The 25884-nt window shown below is 45.4% G+C and overlaps 1 pseudogene; it reads right to left on the reverse strand.

Moving 5' to 3' along the window:
* Positions 1 to 1234: 1234 nt before the first annotated feature.
* LOC146866508 (transmembrane protein 115 pseudogene) overlaps positions 1235 to 25884 on the reverse strand; it is a 31909-nt pseudogene continuing 7259 nt past the window's right edge.

The raw sequence follows: 25884 nt of genomic DNA on the forward strand, positions 1-25884 counted from the left end.
ATATAGAGCTCTACAGGTCCCCTGCTCAGTTAACCCCAAAATGCCCATTAGTTTTTGCAGCGGTTCAAGCTCGCCTCTTTGACCCAATGGTAGTGGATCTGGAGGCAAAGCAGGCCATTTTCAGATTCTCTTTGCATCCGAAAGGGTTTATCAACAACATATTTTTAGGGAAAAGGAAGGACAAGGGCTTCTGCCCAGTAATAAATCTTCAAACTTCAATAAGTGCCTGGTGTACTGCCACTTCATGATAAAGGATATTCACCTCCTTCTGGGTATCCTCAGGCATGTGTCACTGGATCCAAACATGTGTGAGATCCTAAGCAACGTCTGTGTGCCATTCTCAGTGGATCTCTTCACCTCCAGACTAGACCATCAGATTTCCATGTATTTCAGCTGGAGACCTGACCCGGGGGCGGCAGCATCAGACGCCTTCCTGCTATTTATAATGATCATGAGAGTCTCAGCACAAGTCAGACAACAGAACAGGCTAATGAAGAACCGGGGTTTAACCCAGCGGCGTCAGGGGCACGCCTAAGATCTTCGAGTTCACCTGTCTTGGTATACAGAGACATGGAATACTTCTGGATGGCATCAGAGACCAAGTTTATTAGCTGCAGCTAGTAACAGTGATCCTAGAAATACATCACGGTGTAAACTCTGAGGAGACTGCTCCTTTTACTAAGGCGAGACGTCTCCTTTTATACCCAATATTCACATTATAAATGTACACCCGCTGCACAAAATTCTAGCCAATAAGGTACATTTTCAAACAAAGTGTCACATAACAAAAACTCAATTTACAGTATCCCAACCCAAAAGTTAATTATTAGGAATTTCCCAAATTCAATCTCCACAAGCCGGACAAACCTATAATTGAAAGCATAACCCATGTAAGGAAGAAACATAAAAAAAGAAACGGTAACAGATGCTGAACAAGATAAGGCATGTGCAAGGAAACTAAAAGTTAACGATGTCCTGAACATTGATTGGCAATCTCAGACAAAGATCGATCAGGGAAATTGGCTTTGCGGGGTCAGTTTCAGGTGCAGAGGTCAGTTTCTTACAGTTCATTTCAGAGTCAAAAAGAAACCTAGTTAATGTATACATGAACTAAGAAGGCCAGGCCACTTTATTCGCCAGGCTACCTTCACAGGCCTACGTGAGGGCAACACAAAATGGTGGCACAGAACAAAATGGAGTCAGACTCGAAAATTACAGAACCTCACTAATGGTTCTAGTCATCCCGATTTGGAGGTTGTAAGCATGATTTCCAGTTTTTCTGGATCTTTCCTGGCATTCTCCAATATGTCTCCCTCACTATCCTCAAATTCTGAGGATCCCAGAGTGTCTTGTGCACCAGCTCGTCTGCAGGCAACCTACAACTGATGGCGTGGAGGATTACAGGAAAAGATGGAAAATCTAAGGGGTTCCGAGGAAGGCTCAGGAGCTTAACCTTAAAGCATGGGCTGAAAGTAAAAGCAAAATATATAATTCCGCTTCGAGGTGATGGATGGGTTTGTGTTTGTAACAAAACTTGGATCTAGTGGAATCAAATCTCATCCACGTTCTAAATTTCCTATCTGAACTGGTGGGCCATGGTACGGAAGGGTGTTCAATGTTAGGGCTCTGGAACTATCAGGTCGAATGTCTCCATCCGAACGGAGTGACTTTTAATGTTTCCAGGAATGCTAAATCACACACTAGAGTGATATCATATCCAGCCTTTTATGACTGTCTCAAATTATGTGTGGTGGAGTGACTGAATGCTTTTGGTAGTGTGACTCGAGAGGTCAGGCCTGCAGGTGAATGGGAGCTTCTTATTTTGCTCAGTAAACCCTTTTAGGCGGTGTTATCCCCAACAATCGCCAGATGGGTTCATTGAGTCATGCAGGAAGCAGGTATGGGTAGCAATATTTTTGGAGCTCACTCTGCAAGAGGACCTAAAGCTTTTTGAGTTAGCATGAGGCTCGAGGATATTATGGATGCTGTGGAATGATCCTCAGAGTCCACATTTAGGAGGTTTTTCTTAAAACCCATTGGTAATATTGCTTCTCTGGTGGTAAATAAGCTTTAAACATGTATAATCCTCACCTCTGGTCCTGAAATAGAATTGACAATTTCCTAGCAATCATAAAGAAAAGTTTTAATTCCTTTTAGGACACAGAGGTGAGAATTATGCCACATCACAGATCTGGAGACTCTGTTCTCCGCTTCCTTAAAATGATTTTGATTGGATCTTGAGCTTTCCTCCTTGAATAGTGAGTATAGGAATTTTGCAATATTACTGTTAACTTTGATGATGCAATTGTTCATAGTAATGTTGCTGCTCTATTTCCCTCTGGTTTTGTGAAATTTAGTTTTAATTGGCATTCAAACTGCTAGAGAGTAATAAAGAAGAAAGTTATGCATAATCCTCACCTCAGTTTTCCTTAATAGAATTGAAACATTCCTTTACGATTGCTAGGAAATGTTCATTTACCTGAGATTAAAACCTGCATTACAAGTATCCTGCTAGTTCTTGAATGGGTGATAAACAACAGGTTTACATTTTAGAGGGGGAATGTTAAGTGGGAAATGGCCTTATCATGCCGACTCGCATATGTGTCCTCGCTATTCTATATGTCAACCTTTCCTGCTTTCAACTGGTGTAACCTCCAGGTGGAATGCCACTGAGCCGTGGTAATCCCACTATAGTCAAAATTCCACTGAGATCAGTAACTATTGTTAACAGCTCCACCGGAATTAATGGGATATTTGCAATGAAGGCATATGTAGAATCTGATCCTCTGTTAGCAGAACCAGAGGTTTTCGCTTGACCTCATAGAGTCAGTGGTCCCAGAGAGTAATCTGTCTTTATATTAATAGCAACCCATTTGAACCAACAGCTGATGGTAGGGAACAATTCTGCTTCTCCACTACTCCCAAAAAACAGTAAATATCTAATGAGTCTAGAGTTATAAAAAACGGCAGTTTGCTCAAATTCATCTAATGGGTGATTCTATCCGTCCATAATCTCACATCCTTTTCCCAGCATCACCTCTATTTACACTGCTTAACATTAAAATAAGTGGTCTCGTTGCTCACTACCTAGATAGTAACTATAGGACCGCAATAAAAAGTCAAATTAGATTGTAAACATTAGTTTGATTGTAGGAGTGCTTTTGGTTACTTTTCACTTGGCAAAGTCTCTCTGCACAGAGTTTACACACTGAAAGGCCACCAGACTGAAAGCCACATCTGTGTTTCTCCCAGTGCTACAGCCACTAATGACCAGTCTGACCATTACTATCATTAAGGGCCAGGCCGCCAGACCACTCTTTAAGACATTTCATCATTCCTCAGTCCCAGGCCTCAGTCCTCAGGCATGCTTCGAGCCACATTGGAAGATGCCTCCCCACACCCCTGTGGACCAACCACTCAGTATTGGCACACATAACCGCACTCTTGACCTGTGTTCCTCGTTGTGCTGTGACCTGTAGCCCAGGCCTCAGTCCCCTCATGGACTTTGGACCATGTTCAGGAGCTACCACCACATCTATCCATGAGCCAGCCACTTCTGGGTGCCCCAAACAATCAGGACACTTTCTATACAAGACTTTAAGGATATGTTTTCATGACATGCTATCAGGCCATCACGATAAGGGCCAGTTTGCTTCAATAGGTCATCCTTATTTTGCTGAATACAATCTACATTTTTTATTCAACCTTACTTTGCACTCTATGCCAGTGCAAACTCCGAGCTCATGCAAAGACTCCAGATGAAACAGACACAACAGCCAGATTGATCCTCAACCTACTCAAGTGAACGCACATCGCCCAACACCTCAGGGACCTCCACTGGCTCCCCGTTCACAAGAGATGCCAGTTCAAGCTCCTGATCCATGCATACAAAGCCCTCCAAAACATTGGATCCCACTACATGAACCACCTCCTGACTTTCCACCAGCCCACCAGAAACCTGCGCTCCGCACACCTCACCCTCGCACAGATGACACGCACCCTCTGCAGCCACACCTGAGGACACTCGTTATCTCACTTCACCGCCAAAGCATGGAACTCCCTTGCTCGCCACCTATGCACCTCACGTTTGCTGAACGTCTTCAGGAAGGAACTCAAGACCTGGCTCTTTGACTGAGAACCATAGCATAGCACCTGGATACCCCCCGGGGTGATAGCAGCGCTTTACAAATACGGTATTTGCATGGCTAGCTGTGAGAGCAAGACTGTTCATGATATCTACCTGTGAGAGACATTACTTTTTGTGGGTGCTTGAATATTTCCCTGCATGTCAGGTAGGACCCTCCCAGAGGTTGTCAACTTGCGACAGAATTGAGAATTCTGAACATGATTAAATGTCCCTGGCAGCAGTTTTAAATATGTCTTTGCATTTTTAGTGGATGAGACCATACACTGGATGACACTGCTCATGCGGATGATGTCACCTAACTCGCTACCTAGCCAAGATGACAATTGCAGGCTCATGTCAACATTATAGATAGACAGCATGACAACCATTTTGACAGTCCGTGTATCCCTCAAAAGACACACTCTTCACACACACTCAGTTTTGGTAGCATTTGCACGGAGTGAAGGATGCTCTGGCCAGCCATGCTGTTGTTGTTTTGTTTCTTCAGACATCTTAACCCAGTGGTATATTGCCTGACTTTGCTGCCTATTCAACAGATCTTGAACCACAGTCATGTTCTCATCTTTAAGACACAGGGCCTGATTTAGAGTTCCAGCAACCGAGTACTCCATCACAAACATGATGGATACCTTGTCTGCCATATTATAATGAATTATCTCTTAATGCACCTATAATACAGTGGCCAAGAGACCAGTAATGTTTGTGACGGTATATACCCATCCGCCAAACTCTAAATCAGACCTGTAGCTCTTTCTCGTTTGTAGCCTCCATCATTCAGAGTTTGGAATGGAAGCAGAGCACACTGCAAATAATTTTTGGGTGAGCAATGTCCAATTTTTATACTTTCATAATGACCAAAAGTTTTCTATGCATACTTAGATGATTTATTTGGATTTCTACCACTTTGTCTTTCCTCTTTTTGGCAGTTGCCCCGTTTTTAACTCTCTCTGCACACCACATCCATGCGAGTTAAATATTCTTGGGGAATCCTTGTCATTTGTATTTTAGTAGCAGCATTGAGGTTCTAATTTTGTGTACTTTCTGTCCATTTAAAAATTAGACAATGGCATTATATAATCCTTATGACACATTTTGATTGAGTCTAAGATCTGCTGTGGTAGAGGACATTAGCCCAGTCCAGGGGCAGAAGACTGATATGATCCTGATTGCTCCAATGTAGAAGCCATACACTTGGCGTACAAATACTCGGGAACTTTCTCTGCAACCTTTCTATGGCTTCTCCAATCCTTCTACCCAAGAGACAAGACCTCCTGAAAGGCTGCAGGAAAACTCTTTCCCCACTGGTGGCAGACAGGAAGTTGTCATTTGTGGCCTGTAGATTATCCAAAGCTGTTGTGCACTCAGAGGCATTTTAAAGCAGGCGGAAGGGCTCCTCTGTAGTTTATGGACTTCTGGGAAGCTGAAATGGTATAGGACAGCCTGAGCACTGTGGTGAAGCTAATGTGTGACAGGGGATATTGAACTCTCATCCACAGATGTAGCACATGTGCTGTATTTTCTGTCAGAGCTGGCTCAGGAAAAAAAGCACATATGATCGTGAGTATGTATTAAGCAGACATTTCAACAAGTCATGTGTTGTCCAGAACCATATAAAATCGCAAGAGTAGAAAGGTACACACATCAATCAAGCAAACAGATCTATAGCAAAGTGTGGGCCAGATTCACAAAGGTAAACTAAAACTTTGTGTAAGTTAACTACTTTTTGGTATTCACAAAGGCAAACTTAGTCCAAAAGTCTAACTTTAGTAGTAGTAACTTACCTTTGTGAATACCGAAAAGTAGTCAAGTTAGAATTCTGAAAAGTAGTACATTTACACAAAGGTGTACGTTTACCTTTGTGAATCGGGCCCTTTGTGTATAGTGGAAGTAAACCTAAGCAGTTAGGTACCAGAAAATGGAATTCTAAATATAATTGTAAAATAATATCATGGTAATTATTGGTAAATATTTTGGGCTGCAAAACTATTGTGGCACATAGTATCGAAGTGTTACAAAAACGTGACACCATGCCAATTCAAAGTGTAAAAATGTTTAATAACTAAAGAAAAATATACCTGTGAATCACGGAAATGGGCGACAAGGAGATCCCGTGAATCCCTAATGAGCATAAACTTCACAAGCATAGGCAAGACACACATTTCCAGGTTTTTGTATACAGGGCCCCAATGGAGATCATGTGATGGGGCTGAAACAAAGGTGCTAAACAGGTGCAGGATTCTCAAGTCATGAGGAAGTACACAAACAACCTACAGAAAGATAGAAAAATCTAATCTTTCACCGCTTAGCAAGTTAATCAGAAATGTCTCTCCTTAAATGCCAAATATTGAATCAAGACTTAACACATTGTATATGGGTTCACCTTGAAGGCACGGTTAGCATGAACAGACAATGGCTGCAAAAGTTCCAGTTACTGTAATGCAAAATTTAAAAATTTCACAATCCTTCACTTTGCACAATTTGTTTGCGCAATCATTAAGGCAGTTCAATTATTAGCATTTCACGAACTGGGATACATCATCAATAACATAGTCAAGTGATCGCTAATCAGGTTTCTCATCTACGTCTGGAACCTTAAGGAGAACGGAAGGCGATGATTCTCTATTTCCTGTAAGAAAATCAATGGACTTTATATACTTTGCCAAAGACATAGGGCAATAAGGACAGCAAAGACTAACAAAATGATCTCTGATATCTTGATTCCCAAACCTTCAAGTGTGCACTTCATCCAAAAGCTAAACGTGCCTCTATTAATGCTAAAGCTGTCATTAACTTTATGTAGTCCCTTGACACAACCAAAAACAAGATCAACTTGTTTGTGTATACTGGAAGAAATGCTTAGCATAAAAGAACAACTTTTTGAACCTATAATTGAATAGGCCCCCACCGTTGGCAACTAGGACAAAGTCAAGAACAATTCTGTTTTTATAAAATGACAATTCTTTAGGCATCAAGTTGGTTGGATAGCAACTCGAAATCTCTAGCTATAAACTTGGTGACTTCTTCAAAAACTTTAGCTATTATTTAGTTCTCTTGTATTGAAAGCCCAATTCCATACATGGGAAACAAAATAGCAAAGAATCGGGCAGTATTTGATATTTCTCTAGGCAGTCTCTTCCGGTGAGTTGATATAGCAGAGGGGTGTTGTGTTGATGGGAAAATATAAGCAGGGTAGCAGAATTCAGACCATTCCTTGGATAACCAGGTGTACGCCTGGTTACCGCAAACAAAGAAGATGCCAGGTTGTTCACAGGAATGGCTGTGGGAATAGAGGACTCCTGCTGATAGCTGAATATAATAATGACTGAGCTTAGAATCAGTTCAAGCAGCAACAATGAACCACAAAGACGTTGCAGTTTCACGTTTCATATGCTATTCTATGAGCAGTGTCAGCAAAGAGTACAGCAGAGGGATTGATAAGTTGGTTAGGGAAATTGAAGCTCCCTGGCAACAGGGCAAAAGGAGAGACATTACCACATTCATCCTAGTCATGCCATGTAAATACAATTTAAGACAATGTTCTTCATCAAAGGGAACGTGGGCCATTAGCACACTCCCTTAAGGAATCAGTGAGTAAGTGGGCACAGATGCGGCAAGAAGAGAGGTTAAGACTTTGTTGATCTGTTTCAGAAAATGTGAAATGATGTTGTAACTGTACAATGATTATCAATCCAAAAGGTGGGGGGCAGTCAGGGTACTTTAGATTTCTTGATGCCTGCCATCTGGCCCTTCTAAACAGAGGCACACTGTGAGCCAGAAAACAAGGTGTGCAGCAAAATGGAATGGCCAAAGCCATTGAGGAATCAAATAGCCAGGAGCCTTCCCACAATCTAGGCTTTAATGTGTACTTCTGGGCAGAAGGAGGGTTTTAATCATGGAGAGAGTAAGGCTAGTGGGTGCAGGCACCATTAGGCCATCCTTAACCCGAAGATACAGGGTTGTACACAGTAGCTGGGGAAGGTGTGTGGGAGCACCTTGGCTCATAGGCATGAAGGCAGCAGCATCATTGGAACATCTTGGCTCTGTGGTTCATTTGCAGTGGCAGGAATGCACCCAGGCTGACACTCTATGGCACTTCAGTGAGCAGGACTTGAAAGGGGGCACGCCATTGGGGTTGAAGAGCTGACTTTCACTGGTGTACTCGCACATATATTCAGTTAGATTTTGGCAGACTTCGGTTAGACAAGCAGGAAAAGCAGCTGGGACCTGAGAACAGAAGCTTTAGAGACAGCAAGTACGTTATTTAAAGTATTGAAGCATCACATCATCATTTGGGTGCAATCAAGCAAAGCAGAAGAGATTGGAGGGTTGGATAAAAGCAGTATGGGTCGCTTCATAACTATTTCATAAGCACTTAGCTTAGTCTTCAGACTAGAAATGACTCAGGTTATCAAAAGGGCCAAGCGTAGTGCATAGGTTCACTTAAATCCTGCCTCTAAACAAATATCATCCATCTGTGTTTTTCGAGGTGTAGTTGAAACATTCAGCCTTCCTGGAGGACTTGAGGTGGTATACACTGCGGAAGTGTTGTTTAATCCCTAAAGCTTTGCATAGATCCTGAATTACAGGGGACAAAGTGACTGTATTTGTCACTTTCTATCAAAAGGGGGACCCCAAGCCAAAATATGAAATGCCTGATAAGTGTGGAAATGTAGCTTGTAACTGAACATTATCTGCGCCATCTTGCCTCTCCCCAGCGCCACGCACCGAAAACGCACGGCAGCCATTTTAGGCACCCCACTCTCTCTCCCCGCTCATCGCCGATAACCAGCGCGCCCCTCAGGCGCTGCGAACATCCCCCGCGCGCTGGCCACCCCCGCTCTCTCGTACATGGGCTGTAAAACCTCTCCTTCTGCGCGACCCTGCCATGGAATCGCACCCCGTGCCTGACCAACACCTCCTTTTCATCCCATACATGGTCATACATCCTTTCTGATAACCCCCTTCCTCCGCGCCCGATTGTCCGAACCGATCCCAGGCCATCACCTAGCCCTGCGGATGCAGTTTATTGCCCCTACTGTAAAGGAAACACCCCACATCAAAGGGATTACAGCAGATCAAGGCCCCCCACCCCCTGGGACCCTACCGGTTGCACACACCCCCGGGAACTGGCGGAATATCATGCTGTGTGATATCCATCTCCTACTGCGGGTGGGGTGGGGGACTTCTGAGGATGTTCTTTCATGTATCAAAGTGATCTCACGAATGTGCCATGTATGATAACCCTGCAATAAAGTCATAAACGTGTGTATAAGAGACCAGGTCTCTGAGATGCAGTTAGAGCACCTCGTGACGATACCTCGCTGTCTGATCTGATGTGTTCCACTCCGACGGAATAAAACTTTGTTTCCTGCCTTCCAGTCTCCGGCGCCTGCCTCTTTGTTGGTTTAGCATCGAATGGTATAAGAGGCGATTACCGCCGGGCAATACTTGAAAGGTTATCGACTACGACTGCCGCTACCATTTAACAATTGGCGTCCCAAGCGTGGGGCCCATCAGCGACACGTGGATCCAGTGGGAGAGGTCCCAACGACAGAGTGAACGACTGCAACGATCGGGAGAGCTCCTGCCCGATAGACCCTCGTCTGGCAGCCGATCATCCGAACTTCACTGGTTCCGAGCAAACCTCTCTCGAGTGATCTACGCTCCTGACTGGGAACCTTCAGGAGTGCCGCGGCAATAACGGAGAGTAGAGGACGATCGGGCGCTGGAGGCGGAAGACGAGAAACTGTCCACGCGGTCCGGGTAAGGTCGTGAAACACGACAAATTGCGAAACGATTGATTGATTGATTGAAATACTAGTATTTGCTTATTGATTGTTCTCTTTGAGATATTCGCTGTCTACAAACAGGGAGGAGTAGAAATACTCTCTCTTCCTTTGCAGATAGTGAAGGGTAGGTAACGCAGACTTTTGTCCCCATTGTAACCCGTCGTGCCTATTTTTATCTCCCCACTGATTGATTGTCCGAATATTGATTGTTTTGAAGGATAGTGCTCTTTGAGATATTCTCTGTTTGCAAATAACGTAGAATAGAAATATTCTGTCTAGTCTTTGCAAATAGTGAAGGGTAGGTAACGCAGACTTTTGTCCCCATTGTAACCCGTCGTGATTATCTCTTTCTCACCATTGATTGATTGATTGTTCGAACACTAGTTGTTCGATATTGGTTCTTTGGAGGTATTCTCTGCTTACAAATAACGAGGAATAGAGATATTCTATCTAGTCTTTGCAAGCAGTGAAAAGATAGGTAGTGCTGACTTTTGTCCCCGTTGTAACCCGTCATGCCTATCTTCTCCCCACTGATTGGTAGTTGGTTCTGCCCGGACCGCTTATTAGAGGTGAACCATCCGGCTCCACTGGAGGGCACCCCTAATAAGGACATGTTCACTAAATATGGACTAGTCGCCGTAGCTTATAGCAAGCTATGGCATAAATATACAAAGAAGGACCCCGAGAGTCAGTGGCCACTGATGGGATCCTTCGATGACCATAAAATAGAAACGCTAGAAATAGCTCTACGTAGTAATAAAACGACGCCTACTATGCTTGACAGTATCGGCATGTGGCGCAAAGAAGCAACGCAACGGAAAAAGAGGGAAGAAGTGAAAGACGAAAAGGAATTACGAAAGGCAGCTCACCTTGCCGCTTGAAAGTTAGAGGAAGAAATAAAGGAGGGAAGGGAAGCTAAACTAAAACAAGAGCCTGAAACATCAGGCCAGTACCCTGTTAGGACCCCCTCTATGCTCTACCCTGAGTTGCCTTCCAAGCAACGAACGAATGACGAATTGCTATTAGGTCCCCCGATCATCTACATGCCCCCTCCATACGCACCCTCCCAACCGGTAGTGCAACACCCACAACCCCCAAACACAAGCGAAAGCAGTACCAGGGCCTCGGTCCTCACGGCCTCCGCGCCGGCCGAGCCTCTTGTACTGAACACAACGTTGGCGATTACGTTAGATGACCCTGAGATGAGAAAGAAAGATTCCACCAGAATGAATCGACTAACAAAGGATGAACGAGCCGGAATCGATAAGATAGTAAGGACACTGGTAGAGCGAAAGGAAAGTGAGGAGTATATAACAGACGTGTATAACTCGTATGCCGACAACCGCAGACGACACTTCGTCGTACGACTTTGTTTTCACGCCCTGAATACATATGAGGATAGGTACCACGATAAAGGTCCCGAAGGCTTAGCGGCCCTATAAAGGAAGGTAGACATTGGGGAAGAAGGAGAGGGCGATGTGACGGACCTCTTCACTCGTACACTCGAGGTCTACCGGCACCTTAAAGAGCACAGACAGACAACCAAAGCAGAAACCCCCATAGCGACTAAACCCCAGGCAGGAAGGGCTGATACCATGATGCCCATCAAAGAAGCCGCCCCCTACTGGGTCCCCCCACGAGGTCAGGGAACACATGACGACATCAACCACCAAGATGCGAAGGGAAGGGTTGTATATAACTGGGTCTACCAGCCATGGGACTGACAAGACATTTTGACCTTTAGAAAAACCCTACCCGACTTAAGAAAGAACCCGACTGCCTTCTACACCGAACTAGGTACAGCCTTAGGTTCAACAATAATGACCTTAGCAGATATCGACTTGTTCTTCGGGTTATGTCTGCCGGCTGATGTGTGGAAGCAAATCCGGAAAGTCGACCACGCTGAGCCGTTCGGATATACCTGGGTACAACTTGATACCATAGACAAACAGCGAGAACCGGGACAGAAACCCCCGAAAGCCATATTGGAGCTCCCAGACAAGATTGTACAGAAATTGAAGACTCTAATCCCAGAAAGAAAGGTAGACTGGTCGATAGTGACGGCTTGTCGCCAGAAACCCCAGGAGGATGTGTCTGAATACTTCTCTCGATTCGAGACCGTGTTTTCTGATTATAGTGGCCAGGACATGACCACTGCAACCGGACATCACCTCTTTGTCCAGAATTATGTGAAGGGTCTGTCACAAGAAGTCTCCCAGAAACTACAGACCAGCGAGAGTAGTTGGGCAACCTCCAAACCCGCAGCAATCCTCCAGATGGCCCAATACTACGAACACCAAAAGAATGAGAACGATAGGGCGTCCGAGAGAAAGAAAAAGGAACTGAAGGAGAGGGTAATGATAGCACAGTTGCAAGGGGTGACCATAGGAAGGGAGCCCCCTAAAGGGAATTACCAACCAACCGCCTCTAGAAAGCTACCCCCTAGAGACCATACACCTGCACCCTACACCGGACGAAGAGATTTAGATGGGAACCAATGTGCGTTCTGTAGAGGGTTCGGACACTGGAAATCCCAGTGCCCGGTCCTTCTGGAAATGAACAAAAATAGGGACCCCAGAGACATAGCATATGACCCCAGAAGTAGAGGACAGGGACGAGGGTACACGAACGACGCCATCAACAACAGGCCAGGCAGACCAAACACCTTTGATCGCCCCCGACAAAACCAGTGTCAGCAGTCCGACTACGAAAGCACCCATGACTTCGCATAGGACCGCCAGGGGCAAGGGAGGGATCCAGTCAAACTCCGTGTTGACCAGCAAGGTCCTTACGTCACTGCTAAGGTCTTGGGCACAAAGTCTCCATTCCTGGTAGATACTGGGGCGACACGTAGTGGGTTATCTAAATGACTGATTCCTATGGCACCCTTGTCTGGCTCACACGTAACCTCAATAGGCTTCGATGGAACGCCCTCCACTAACCCCTTGTCAGCACCAATCTCCTTTGACTTAGAAGATAACGCCACTGACACGACCTTTCTGCTCTCCTCCAACACCCCCGTTGCTATTATCGGACTCGATTTGCTAAAACATTTCCGAGCTACCATCAGATGTTCCCCAGACGGAGTTCGAGTCATCCTGCACGATAACCCAGATCTGTTCAGAACTTGTCGCACACGACGTATGCTCTCTATAACCGATGCTGACCTGTCCCTACTCGACACGTTACCCTCACATCTATGGGCTAAAACCGACTCAGATGTAGGGCGCATGGTGATCGACCCAGTACACATAACCGTCCGACCGGACGCAGTGCTCCCAAAGCTTCCACAGTATCGAATATCGCCCGAAGGCGAGAAGGCATTGGTGGAAATCATCCAGTCCCTAGTCGATGCAGGAGTAGTAGAAGAAGTAGTCAGTAATGTTTGCAACAGCCCTATCCTACCCATTGTAAAGAAGCAAGGCGAGGGAGATGAGAAAGCATACCGCTTCATTGTTGACTTACGAGAAGTTAACAAAGTAGTCATACCTCAGTACCCCGTGGTCTCAGACATCACCACCATCCTCACCCTGATTCCGTCCACTGCCACCACCTTTACTGTTATTGATCTCAAGAACGCATTCTTTTCCATCCCCATCCACCCAGACAGCCGCTACCTGTTCGGCTTCACTTTAAAAGCCCATTCGTACAGATTCTGTAGGGCACCCCAAGGCTACACTGAGAGTCCCAGCATTTATAGCAAGCCCTCAAGAGACAACTAGATGCAGTCCAATTACCCGATGGAGTGGTGTTAATACAGTACGTCGACGACATTCTTTTGGCGGCCGACACCACCCCACTTGCTGTCACAGCCACCATTCACCTCCTCCACTTCCTCGCGGAGAACGGTCACAAGGTCTCCAGGAAGAAGTTACAGTTTTGCCAACCCCAAGTGACATACCTAGGCCACCTCCTATCCAAGGACGGGAGGAAACTTACCCCTGACCGAATTCAGACCATCCTAGAAACCCCTGTTCCCAAAACTCAGAAGCAAGTGCGGTCTCTAGTAGGCCTCACCTCTTTCTGTCGACAGTGGTTGCCAAACTTCAGTCTTATTGTAAAACCTCTGCTTTCCCTGTTGGCTAAAGATGTCCCCTTCCCCCTCCCCTGGACACCCGAATGCCAATCCTCCTTCAAAGAATTACGAGATGCCCTTTGCTCAGCACCAGTCCTAGGAACCCCAGACTACACTAAACCTTTCTCCCTCTACACCCACGAAAGGGAGGGATGCGCGTTGTCTGTCCTAACCCAGTCCATAGGTCCTAAACAACGCCCTTGTGCCTACTTCTCTGCCACTCTTGACCCTGTAGCCAGAGCTTTGCCCGCCTGCCTTCGAGCAGTAGCCGCCGCTGCTGTCTCTATCCGGCAAAGTAAGGGGATCGTGCTCTCGAACCCCCTCACTGTATTGGTACCCCATGCGGTTGACACCCTCCTGAACCAGACCAAGACTCAACACCTGACTAGCGCACGACTGACTGGTTATGAACTGACTCTGCTTGCACCCCACATCACATTGAAACGATGCACCACTCTGAATCCAGCCACTCTACTACCTCTCCCTGACACTGACCTCAATGCGTCCCCTATACATGACTGCGTGACTCTCACCGACGAACAGACCAAGAGTAGGGTTGACCTTCGAGATACTGCCTTCCCGGACCCTGACGGAGAACTGTGGGTGGATGGCTCATGCATCAAGCTCCCCTATGGCACCACTTCAGCTGCCTATGCAGTCACCACAGCCCGAACAGTTGTTGAGACAGCCCGCATCACACAGCGATCCGCACAGGCGGCTGAACTGATTGCTCTCACACGAGCATGCATCCTGGCAGCAGGGACAACCGCAAACATTTACACAGACAGTCAATACGCCTTCGGGGTAGTTCACCACTTTGGGCTCCTTTGGAAGGAGAGGGGATTCTTGACTTCCCATGGCACACCCATCCTGCATGGAGATCTAGTCTCTGCCCTGACCGAAGCAGTCCTCCTCCCCACACGGCTGGCTGTGATCAAATGCCAGGCACACAAGAAAGTGACAGACATTATAGGACAGGGAAATGCACTAGCTGACATTACTGCCCGAACCACAGCCGAGAATAGGTCCACGACCCGTATGTACGTAACCAGGTCACAAACTGAGAAATGGAAGGATGCTAGGGAAACGATTAGGGACATCCAATTAGCCAGCTCACCACACGAATTAACTGAATGGGCACGGGTGGGATTGAAGGACGATGACGGTTGCTGGCGAACTAAAGACTCGAACAAATGGTTGCTACCTGACTCATACTTGATCCCCATGCTGACCATGGCACACTCCCCCGCACACATAGGGTCTGCCCCCATGATCAAACTCATCTCCAAAGTCTGGCACAACGACAAAATCCCAGACTCAGCCAAACGTCTGGCCCAACAATGCTTGGTATGCCTCCAACACAACCCTGGGAAAGGAACTGCTGTACCCCGGGGAGGGTTTGGGGTTCCCAATCCCCCCTTTGAAGTCCTACAAATGGACTACATCCAGTTAGAAAGGTGCCAAGGTTTGAAGTACGTACTTGTCGTTGTGTGTGCCTTCAGCAAGTGGGTGGAAGCCTACCCAACCCGCGACAACACCGCTATGACTACCGCAAAAGTACTACTGAAAGAATTCTTCCCCCGGTACGGCCTTTGTCGAATTTTGTGGAGCGACAACGGCCCCCACTTTGTAGCCGAGGTTATCCAACTCATCTTAAAGGGGCTGGGTGTAAAACAGAAGTTCCATGCGGTCTTCCATCCCCAATCTGCAGGCTTGGTTGAGCGACATAATGCCACATTGAAGCTTAAGATAGCAAAAATAGTTGCCACCACAGGACTGAAATGGCCAGACGCTCTCCCGCTAGCATTGCTATCAATGCGTTCCACCCCCACCAAACACCACTTAACCCCCTACGAGGTCGTCTTCGGGCGGCCCATGAACCTTTGGACTGCACCGAAACCAACATCCATCCACGATGTCCCGGACGTCCTCATGTCTGACTATTTGTACAACCTAACTAAAACGTTGTCTGTTATCCATCAGCAGGTGCTGCAAGCCATTCCCGACGTTTCCAGGGGCCCCGGGCACGACATCCAACCCGGTGACTTTGTCTTAGTGCGTAACTTCCAGCGCACCAAGAGTCTGGAGCCCCGGTGGACGGGCCCCCTGCAAGTCCTGATCACCACCCGAACAGCTCTTCGAGTGGAGGGGAAGCGCAATTGGCTGCATGCACACCACTGCAAGAAGGTATCATCGACCCTGACGACCACGGACAACATCACCGCCCAAGAGGAACTTCTGGACAAAGACCGACCATCCCTGAGCCACTGCCCGGATACAGAGACACTTGAATTAACGAAATATCCCGATCCCACTGTGCCATCCAAGGAAGGGTATAACCTACGACGAAAGGAGGGAACTTCGGCTAAGCAGACCACAAACTAAGTTGAAATCTCAGAGCGGTTGCCTAGCCACCTCAAAGGCCACCAGGAGAGAAACTAAACAAAGTCTGTGGTTCTGCCCGCTACCGAGTCCCTTGAAGGTGATGGAAGCACCCGACATGAAGATGATGGAAGCAACCGGACGTCCGAAGATTCACTACAAAATCCCAAAGACTGACAAAATGCACAGCTCAAAGACTATTGCACTTTTCATTACCCTTCTCTTTTGCCTTCTCCTCGTGGTCACCTTCTGGATCGTAGAGGAGAGCGCACCTGCTCACAGGACATTGCTGACCACCGTTCAACCTACCACCATGAGAGAACACCATCTGATCTCACTTTCACCCCAACTCCGAGAAAGGCGTAAGGAGTTCTGGAATAACTCTTTTGTGCAGTTGCTCCACCAACACAATCTTGCCGCCAATGCCACTAATTGCTGGATCTGTGGATTGCTACCACATGCCACCGGACACTCTATCCCTTTCATCCCTTCACCTTTTTCTGTCCATGGCTCCTGCCTCGCTTGGCTAATCCTCCTGCAAGAAAGCTACAAGGATAATGCCACTTCTGGCAAAACTGTGTCACACTTCTACCATGGGTTCTGGCTGAACAAAACTGGAAAAACTTCTGCCCCCTTCTGTCCTCTGAGATCAAACACTTCCTTTCACATAGACATCCCTGCCAAAGAACGAGTTGAAATGCAGGTATTCAACAACCCAGACAGACCCACCTTCTCTTACCTCCGGAAACGGACGGCCGCCACCCTAACAGTGGCCCTATCCGTCATCAACATCACTGGACTTGTGTGCCTCGAAGGCCTGGGGGCGCAGCTGGTGGGCCACAGCTCCTGCCTCATCACCCGAACATTGGACTCAGTTGATCCACCCTCCTTTGTTACCTCCCCAAATATGTACTTCGTCTGTGGTACTAAGGCCTACACCTGGCTTCCGAAAGGTTGGGGAGGCACCTGCTACACCGCTTTTGTCCTTCCTCCGACATATGTGGCTCCAGCAAACCATCACCGACAGAAACGTGCCAAAGACATTGTACAAGCCGACTCCACCGGAGCACAGTTCCTGGATGCAGTAAAGGGACTTGTTCCACTCTGGGATCCAATGGCAAACAGCCGTGCCATCCGCCACTTAACTCAGGCAGTCGAAACGGCGATGAACATTACGGCTGGCATCCTCGCCAACAACACCGCCGAGCTTCAGGCCGTCCGCCTGGTGGCTCTTCAGAACCGCCTCGTTCTAGATGTGGTTCTGGCTGATCGTGGAGGAGCATGCCGCATCATTGGGTCCAGCTGTTGTACCTACGTACCGGATAACTCACCCTCAGTCTACAAAGCAATTGAACACCTCCACAGACTTTCCGCAGAGGTTCATCAGGAGCAAGAAGGATGGTCACTGGGAAGTTGGTTTTGGGACACTATTAGAAGTTGGGGATGGAGGCTGTTTTCATTTATCCTAATACCGATTGTGATACTATGTGGATGTTGCTTGGGGATTCAGTGCCTGCCACCTTTATGTTCGCTTTTTATGAACTGCATCTGCCCTAAGACTTTGAACTTTGAAGCGGAACGAATGAAAGCTTTGTATGAGGTGGAAGTTCGTAGTATTATGGGGATAGATCCGAACTAAACAAGCTGGCGAGATATGTTAAAAGGAAGGACTGTGGAAATTTAGCTTGTAACTGAACATTATCTGCGCCATCTTGCCTCTCCCCAGCGCCACGCACCGAAAACGCACGGCAGCCATTTTAGGCACCCCACTCTCTCTCCCCGCTCATCGCCGATCACCAGCGCGCCCCTCAGGCGCTGCGAACATCCCCCGCGCGCTGGCCACCCCCGCTCTCTCGTACATGGGCTGTAAAACCTCTCCTTCTGCGCGACCCTGCCATGGAATCGCACCCCGTGCCTGACCAACACCTCCTTTTCATCCCATACATGGTCATACATCCTTTCTGATAACCCCCTTCCTCCGCGCCCGATTGTCCGAACCGATCCCAGGTCATCACCTAGCCCTGCGGATGCAGTTTATTGCCCCTACTGTAAAGGAAACACCCCACATCAAAGGGATTACAGCAGATCAAGGCCCCCCACCCCCTGGGACCCGACCGGTTGCACACACCCCCGGGAACTGGCGGAATATCCTGCTGTGTGATATCCATCTCCTACTGCGGGTGGTGTGGGGGACTTCTACTGTATCTATGTGTGGGATCGGATCTGAGCCGGGGATTCTGAGGATGTTCTTTCATGTATCAAAGTGATCTCACGAATGTGCCATGTACGATAACCCTGCAATAAAGTCATAAACGTGTGTATAAGAGACCAGGTCTCTGAGATGCAGTTAGAGCACCTCGTGACGATACCTCGCTGTCTGATTTGATGTGTTCCACTCCGACGGAATAAAATTTTGTTTCCTGCCTTCCAGTCTCCGGCGCCTGCCTCTTTGTTGGTTTAGCATCGAATGGTATAAGAGGCGATTACCGCCGGGCAATACTTGAAAGGTTATCGACTACGACTGCCGCTACCATTTAACAATAAGTATTTTCACACCTGTAATCACATCAGCATGCACAAATGTTTACACTTCCATCCGACCGGAAAACATTTAACCAAAACAAGAACATACATGTAGGTCCAGAATTTGAGTATCTGGATGAAGTCCATCTGGATGTGGAAAAAGGGGCTCTATGAAGGTGAGTGGGATTTTGATTCCGTTCCCAATTTTTGAAGAAGATGGAAGTTAATTTGGTAAAGATAAGAGGCAAGCGGGTCCATGTTAGCTGGTCTGTAGGAATTGAGGAATATTGGCTATCTAGATGTGTAGGGATTGAGAAAAAAATCTGAACAATGGTCCACCTCCATGACCATTATGTGGTCGCTGTACTACATGACAAATTGGTTGCAGAGTTTGGGACGCCAGGAAAACTATATACACAGCAGCATTAAAAGTAGGTAGGTCATACACAAGAGTATATGTATCTTTACTAGGATTTTTGATCAATAAAATGTGTGAGTTACATACGCTCAGAGAGGGCACAAAGCTCTCTTGTTTTATCACAGCACTAATAGACGGTCAGAACCCTGCTTTAGCCTTGGGTCTAATGGGGACTGGGGATTTACTTTCATCTTTAGTGGGTAAGCAGTTACCACACAACCCACATCGTTCGCATGGTCAGACCTTAAAGTAGCAGCATTTGATCGGGTATATATGAGAAGGTTTTGGCATTAACTTTTTACAATTAACATCATCAGTACATTCATGGGTTTCACATACGACAGCTAGAACTTCATTTCCATTGTTTTTGGGTGAATTCATTTCGATCCATTGTTAGTCCAATACATAGTCCAGTTTAGTCTGCAAAAATGACCTCTCCCCAAAAGGTTGTTAAGAGAGGTTGGGCTTAACAAAAATGCATGTTGGTATGTAATGGGAACCAGGGTTATGTATATATGATTGGTTATATGGTGAGGGATGGGAGTCTTTGAAATGCCACCTGCTTCGATGGAAAAGCTCGAGAGAGGTAAAGAAGAGAATTCAGAGGTCTTTGGAGAAGAACGGGCAGCACTTGTGTGAAAAGCACTATGTGACCGGTTATCTACAGCCGAGCATCACAGACACCAAAAAGGGTTCAGAGTAGAACCTCTCAGCCTCTCCCTACTCTGGATGAAGTACTCCTTAATGAGAACACGAGTAACACTAGCTTAAATTCCCAGCCAGGGATATTTGAGCGCACTCTCCAACTTTACACAGAGCAATGAATTTCACAGATGAATCAGATGCTGCCATCTTTACAGCTGCAATGATTCACACATCTTCATGATTTATTATGAGATACCACCTGTGCCCACATTACTCGAAATGATGCCTTTTCGAGAAACAACTATTGATGAGAGTGACTCTGAACTTTGCACAGAGGACTTTTCACCACACTCCAAAGTCACTCTACGCCATGAACTTCTTGCTTATCATTGGTTTCATGACAGATTCTTATATCCAACTTGGTCCTATTTTTGGACTTCTCTAGGAGTGAGTCTTTGTATAATATGGGTGTCAACAATGATCACCAATCTACATCTACTGAATGGATACTATATGCCTAAAAAGAACAATTGCACAACCTGTGATCATGAACTGCAACTTCATGTTTCATCCTTCAGACCTTGAACAGATCTCTAAACAGCAAACATCACAGCTTATCTTGTGCCCAAAGGCAAAGCTTGGAAAAAGGTTCCATATCAAATCATAGGGTCTACTGAGACAATGTAATTACCTTATTTTATTTTAAATTTCCATAAATTAGGTAATATTTCCTGGTTCTATTTCAGATGACTGGGATACAGAGGCTGTAAAACAAAGGATGTCTGATTAACATGCATATGCCAACTTGAACAAATAATATCCTTATTTGAATTTGGTCGATTATAAAGAGATGCATTGTTATCATCACTATGCACACACTGTTACTTATGCAATTTTACAGGTTTAGGTAAACATAGCGCTTAAAAGCACAATGTTCCAATTGTGTTAATCTAGTCGTGTAGGACTAAGATAAAGTCACGAGTTTAGGCAGATCGTAATAGAGCATTAGACCCACTGCAAACTGTACCTTAAATCCTGGTTGTGGAGCATTGCACAGTGCAACTGCAGTCCTGAGGAGTGATGTGAGGTCCACTTTGAGGGTGTGTCATGCAGTGGTGGTTTTGATGAGCTCATGGGCTGTGATATGGACTTAGTTGAAGGCAGCATCATGCTGAGTTGGTTCTGATGTACAGCTGCGAGATCCACATCAAGGATGCATGCAACAACTGTAGTTTATCTGCGAAAGCTGTGAATCAGGCTTGCATTGAAGCTGTGTCGCGGTGCTTCGGTTCCAATGAGGCGCTGTGAAAAGCTGTGCCAATTTTAAGGTGAAATGCGTCGGTTCTGGTAGAGACCACAAATTGACTGACAAAGCACCTTTAGCCCTACTTCCAAGGGTCCAGGACTAGAGGGACACTACTTAGAGGATTAGGACTCATAACAGACAGAGTCCAGGTGTAGGAGTCAAGGTGGTTGGAGACTTTTCTGTCCCTGATGCTTTGATCAGGAGGTCAGCCAACTAGTCCTTGGAGTCACTCTGGTGGTCCTTGGTTCAAGGTGCAGGTCCAGTCTTTTCAATCAGGTAGCAGGACACTAGGGCAGCAGAGAAGCAGGGTAGGAGGGCAGTCTCTCTTGCAGCAGAGCAGCACAGCAGCACAGCAGTCCTTCTTCTGAGTCTTTCACTGGTTTAGAAGTGTACTGAAGAGAAGAGTTATGTCTCAGAGTCCACTACTTATACCTGGTTGCCCACTTTGAAGTGGGAGAAGCTTCTAGAGCCCTACCCCCACAGAGGTATCTGGAATTACCTACCTTCCTGCTCTGCCCCCATCTCATCTGAGGGCACAAAAGACTAGTGTTAAACCCTTTGTTAGTGTGCTGAGGCAGAGTCTTTATGATATGCAAAGTGTGGTAGGTGACAGCCCCGCCACCCTATCAAGTCAGAGATGGCCTATGCTGACAACACGTAGTCTCCCTTTGTCTCACTGTCTGGGAGCACTACACAAAGACCAACTGCCAGCTACATTTAATCATGTGATCCAGGATAGGTAATGCAAATTTTCTTTACCATTAAAAGGGGTTTTAAATTACAATTATTTAGAGCCCAAACTCAAATTCCTCCCTGCTCTCAACTGATAAGTTATCACTTATTAAATGTACTATGGTAACCCAATGTTATCCTACGGGAGAAGCAGACCTTACAATCATACAAAAAAAAATGCAAGAGTTTTTCACTACCAGGACATATAAAAGTTAAAAGTACATTCCCAACTTTTTACATATACTGCACTCTGCCCTCTGTACTGTTCAGGGCCTACCCCAGGTGCTATTTATATGTATTAAAAAGGTAGGTTTAGGCCTAGATAAAGGTTTATATAGCCAAGGCGAAATGGCAGTTTAAAACTGCACACACAGGCACTAAGGGCAGATCTGAGCCATGTTTGAAAAAGTGGGTGGCACGATAGGTGCAGCAGGCTCTCTAGTAGCATTTAATCTTTGACCCTGGGTACATGTAGGACCACTTTACTGAGGACGTACAGCCAAACTAAATGTGCCAGTTGGGTGTAAGCCAATTTTACCATGTTTAGGGAAGAAAGCACAGCTTTAGCATGGGTTGGCAAGTGGTAAAGTGAGCCGAGTCCTAAGGCCAACAAAGACAAAGTCAGTAAAAACAGGAGGATTGAAGGAAAAAAGTTTGGGGAACATCCTGCAAGGATGTCAGATCCAACAGCAACTAACAGGCTGATTTATTCAAAAACAGTTGTCTGTGGCTATCCAAGTATATGAGTATTGGAAAGAAAATGAGATAAGCATTTGGGTAACAAAACATTGGCAATTTCAAGGCAAGGACGCCCTATTTCGAGCATGCATTATATCTGGAAAAAAATAAATTCTGAACAGAAGCATTCAGCAGACCAACTGTGTGGGGTTAGGTACTATCAAAGACCTTAAAAAACTGCAATGCCAAAAGATAACTTAACCCTGTTTAATAATTGACAATCACAAATAAACATTTCTGATGCTGATATAAATGATGTAATCGAGAATGGAACCTATAATTCCACTCAGTTCTTATCTGAAGGTTTAGCCTTATGGACCTATGATTTCAACCTACATGTTTTGTTTTCTTTCCAACACCCCTGATCCTAAGGCTAATCGCTCTGATCATCTATCTATCATACACCTGTAGCAATTACCACATACTCTGTGGGCAAATTGTGGCAATACTGGTTAGCACATTCCAGTCTTTCGGATGTGAAAAACATTTGTCCTCAATCAAAGAAAACATGGATTTTTCTGAATTCCTTCTGGGTCCACAACCTGCTCGAAATAAACGATTCATAGTGACAGGAATACTCATTGAGCCACATCCTGACTCAGACTTAGATCTCCTTGAAGGAGACTTGTGTCTGTTACAACAAAGCAAGGCTCAGTTAAGAGCTATTGTACAATTAAATTGGGCTTTACAAGCTCTCTGATCAGGTTTTGGGCTGTGGCAACTTCTGAATGAAGGAGTCTTTTTTAGCCTTATAATTTTACCTTAACACAAAAAACGATGGCTAACAAAGAATCCACATCCACCTTGCTGAGTATCGAGCAAGTGGAAGAAACACAATTTTCGGTTAGTGACCATCCACTGATTACATGGATAATATACAGTATTCATTCTCTACAGATTATGAATTTTCATGAAGGCCAGAAATATAAATCTTTATGCTGGTATAAAAAAATGTGCAATTCACATTTGTTCCATTCGTGGAAGTTTCCTTTTTTTAACATTTGTTTGAATGAAGATGACCCTCTGTTTATTGGTACTTTTAGCTACAGAAATCACACAGGCCACTCTCTTCTGTATGATACAGTTTACTTGCATGGTATTTGTAGTATTATCATGCCCGGGTTAAGTTGTGTTTTATCAGTTACTCCTACTTCGTCCATCCCCACACTCCATGAACTACTGTATAATGTTTCACATTTAATGCTATCCAATGTTACTGAACAGAGATGCAGAGAAACCCTACCACGCTATTTGGGACATGCTTGGCTTCCTGGACCTGGCGAGAACTGGATACTGTCTTTTCATAAATTAGTCACTAATCAATTGAAACCTGAGTTCGGGTGAATAAACTGTACAGCTGAAATCATCTTTTATCTACAGCTGGAAAAGCTCCCAGTGGCTTTCCTAGATGTGGAAATGCTACTGCATCTGTTGCAATCACACCATAGACAATGCTAGGCAATGCATTTGTACCTACTACAAAATGCTAACTATGATGGACTAAATTCACCAGTGCCACTCTTCGATGAGTTGCCTGATGGCTGGCTTGACTCACTGTTATCGTCCGAGCCTCCAAATGAAGTAATCTCAATATCACTGAGTACGTTTGGAATTGCAACCACTTGCTGGTCCATCTAATGTGTGAGCTAACGACAACAAGCATGCATTACCTGGTTTTCTGCATGACCACACGTATGCTGTGTGTGAAACTGATGATTTCTACATGTCCGCTAATGAGAATTGATAAGCAACTTGGGTTTCAACCAAAAACATGCACAGGATTCTATATCTAACACAAGGACTGTGCCATGAAAACAAAAAATGTAAACAGACAATTTGTATTCTAATTTTTGCATTTTCCTTTTCAAAGCGGTATTATATTTAATTGGCATATTCAGTATCGTACCTGCTCTGTTCATTTTTAGATATAGAATTTTTTATCTTATTGTTCTGACAGCATGGTTTTCCCTATAAGGTAGATAAATACCAATACACAGCTACAAACATATTACATCACAGTTCAGACGTACAAGCCATGGATGAGTCCCAACTCTATCTTGAACAGGCATAGACTCAATTGTCTCTATTTTTTGCAGAATTATCAACATGTCTGCTTTTGGCATAGATGTTGTCTGTCCTTATCTTTCCAAGAACCTGTGAAAGTGTCAAGTCACTCAGACAGTGACATTGATAAGACACCTGATGCGACATCCGTCTCGAACAAGTGCCTTCTTATCTCTATTTCAAGGTCAGACAAGAAATATTGCCAAATCAGTGTAGTCAGAATTCATGTATTTTTACCTTATTTGCTTAAAGAATGTGTCTAAGACTAGCATCTGGAGGTACACTAGTTAGGACAGACATCCCTAAGGTTATGTAAGAAATTCCCATTTTAGATAAGTTACAGTATAAAAAGCCCACCCCTTGACCATTTGTCAGGGGAGGTCCTTGCTCCAGGTTCTCCCTGATAAACTCTAGATGTAAGTTATACTACTCCATGATCTCCAAGTGTAGAGCATAGAAGTAGGTTTTAGGGTGTTAGGTTTTTTGATGCTATTTTAACTATGATAGAAATTTTCATTTTGGTTTATTTGTGTTCACAACATGCAGTTGTGCTATTTTAATTATATTCTGTGTGATTGTTTTAGATGTGCTAAGCAGCATGGCGGTCTTGTAGAAATATTAGCTTTTAAGTTAAAATGTATTTTTCTTAATGCAGTTTGTGTGTGTGGTATTGAGAAGACTGAAATTGGTTTGTTCCCAAACACCACAGTCTCCCTGAATCCCTGTATCATGGCTGTTAGTAACCCAAAAGCATTGACACAACTTCAGCTATGTACTGGGTGGGGGTCTGCAGGACTACAATGAACTGTCTTTAACGTTCAAGCGTTGGTGCAATGAACTAGGTTCCCTTGGGTCACACGTGGGTGTAAAAAAAACATGTAGAGCTAAGCTAAAGTCTTCGTTCACGCACCAACAGGCACACTAACATGTGCTCACTCACAGAAATGCACACATTCACAAATCAGCACATTCAACGCAAACACTCAGCAAAAGACCTCCCCTTGATCCTCACATATCTCCTGGTCTCTTCACATATGTGCTGCATCGTCCTCTGGTGCAGGTGAT

The sequence above is a fragment of the Triturus cristatus genome, chromosome 2_1, assembly GCF_964204655.1.
Source record: "Triturus cristatus chromosome 2_1, aTriCri1.1, whole genome shotgun sequence".
NCBI lineage: Eukaryota > Metazoa > Chordata > Amphibia > Caudata > Salamandridae > Triturus > Triturus cristatus.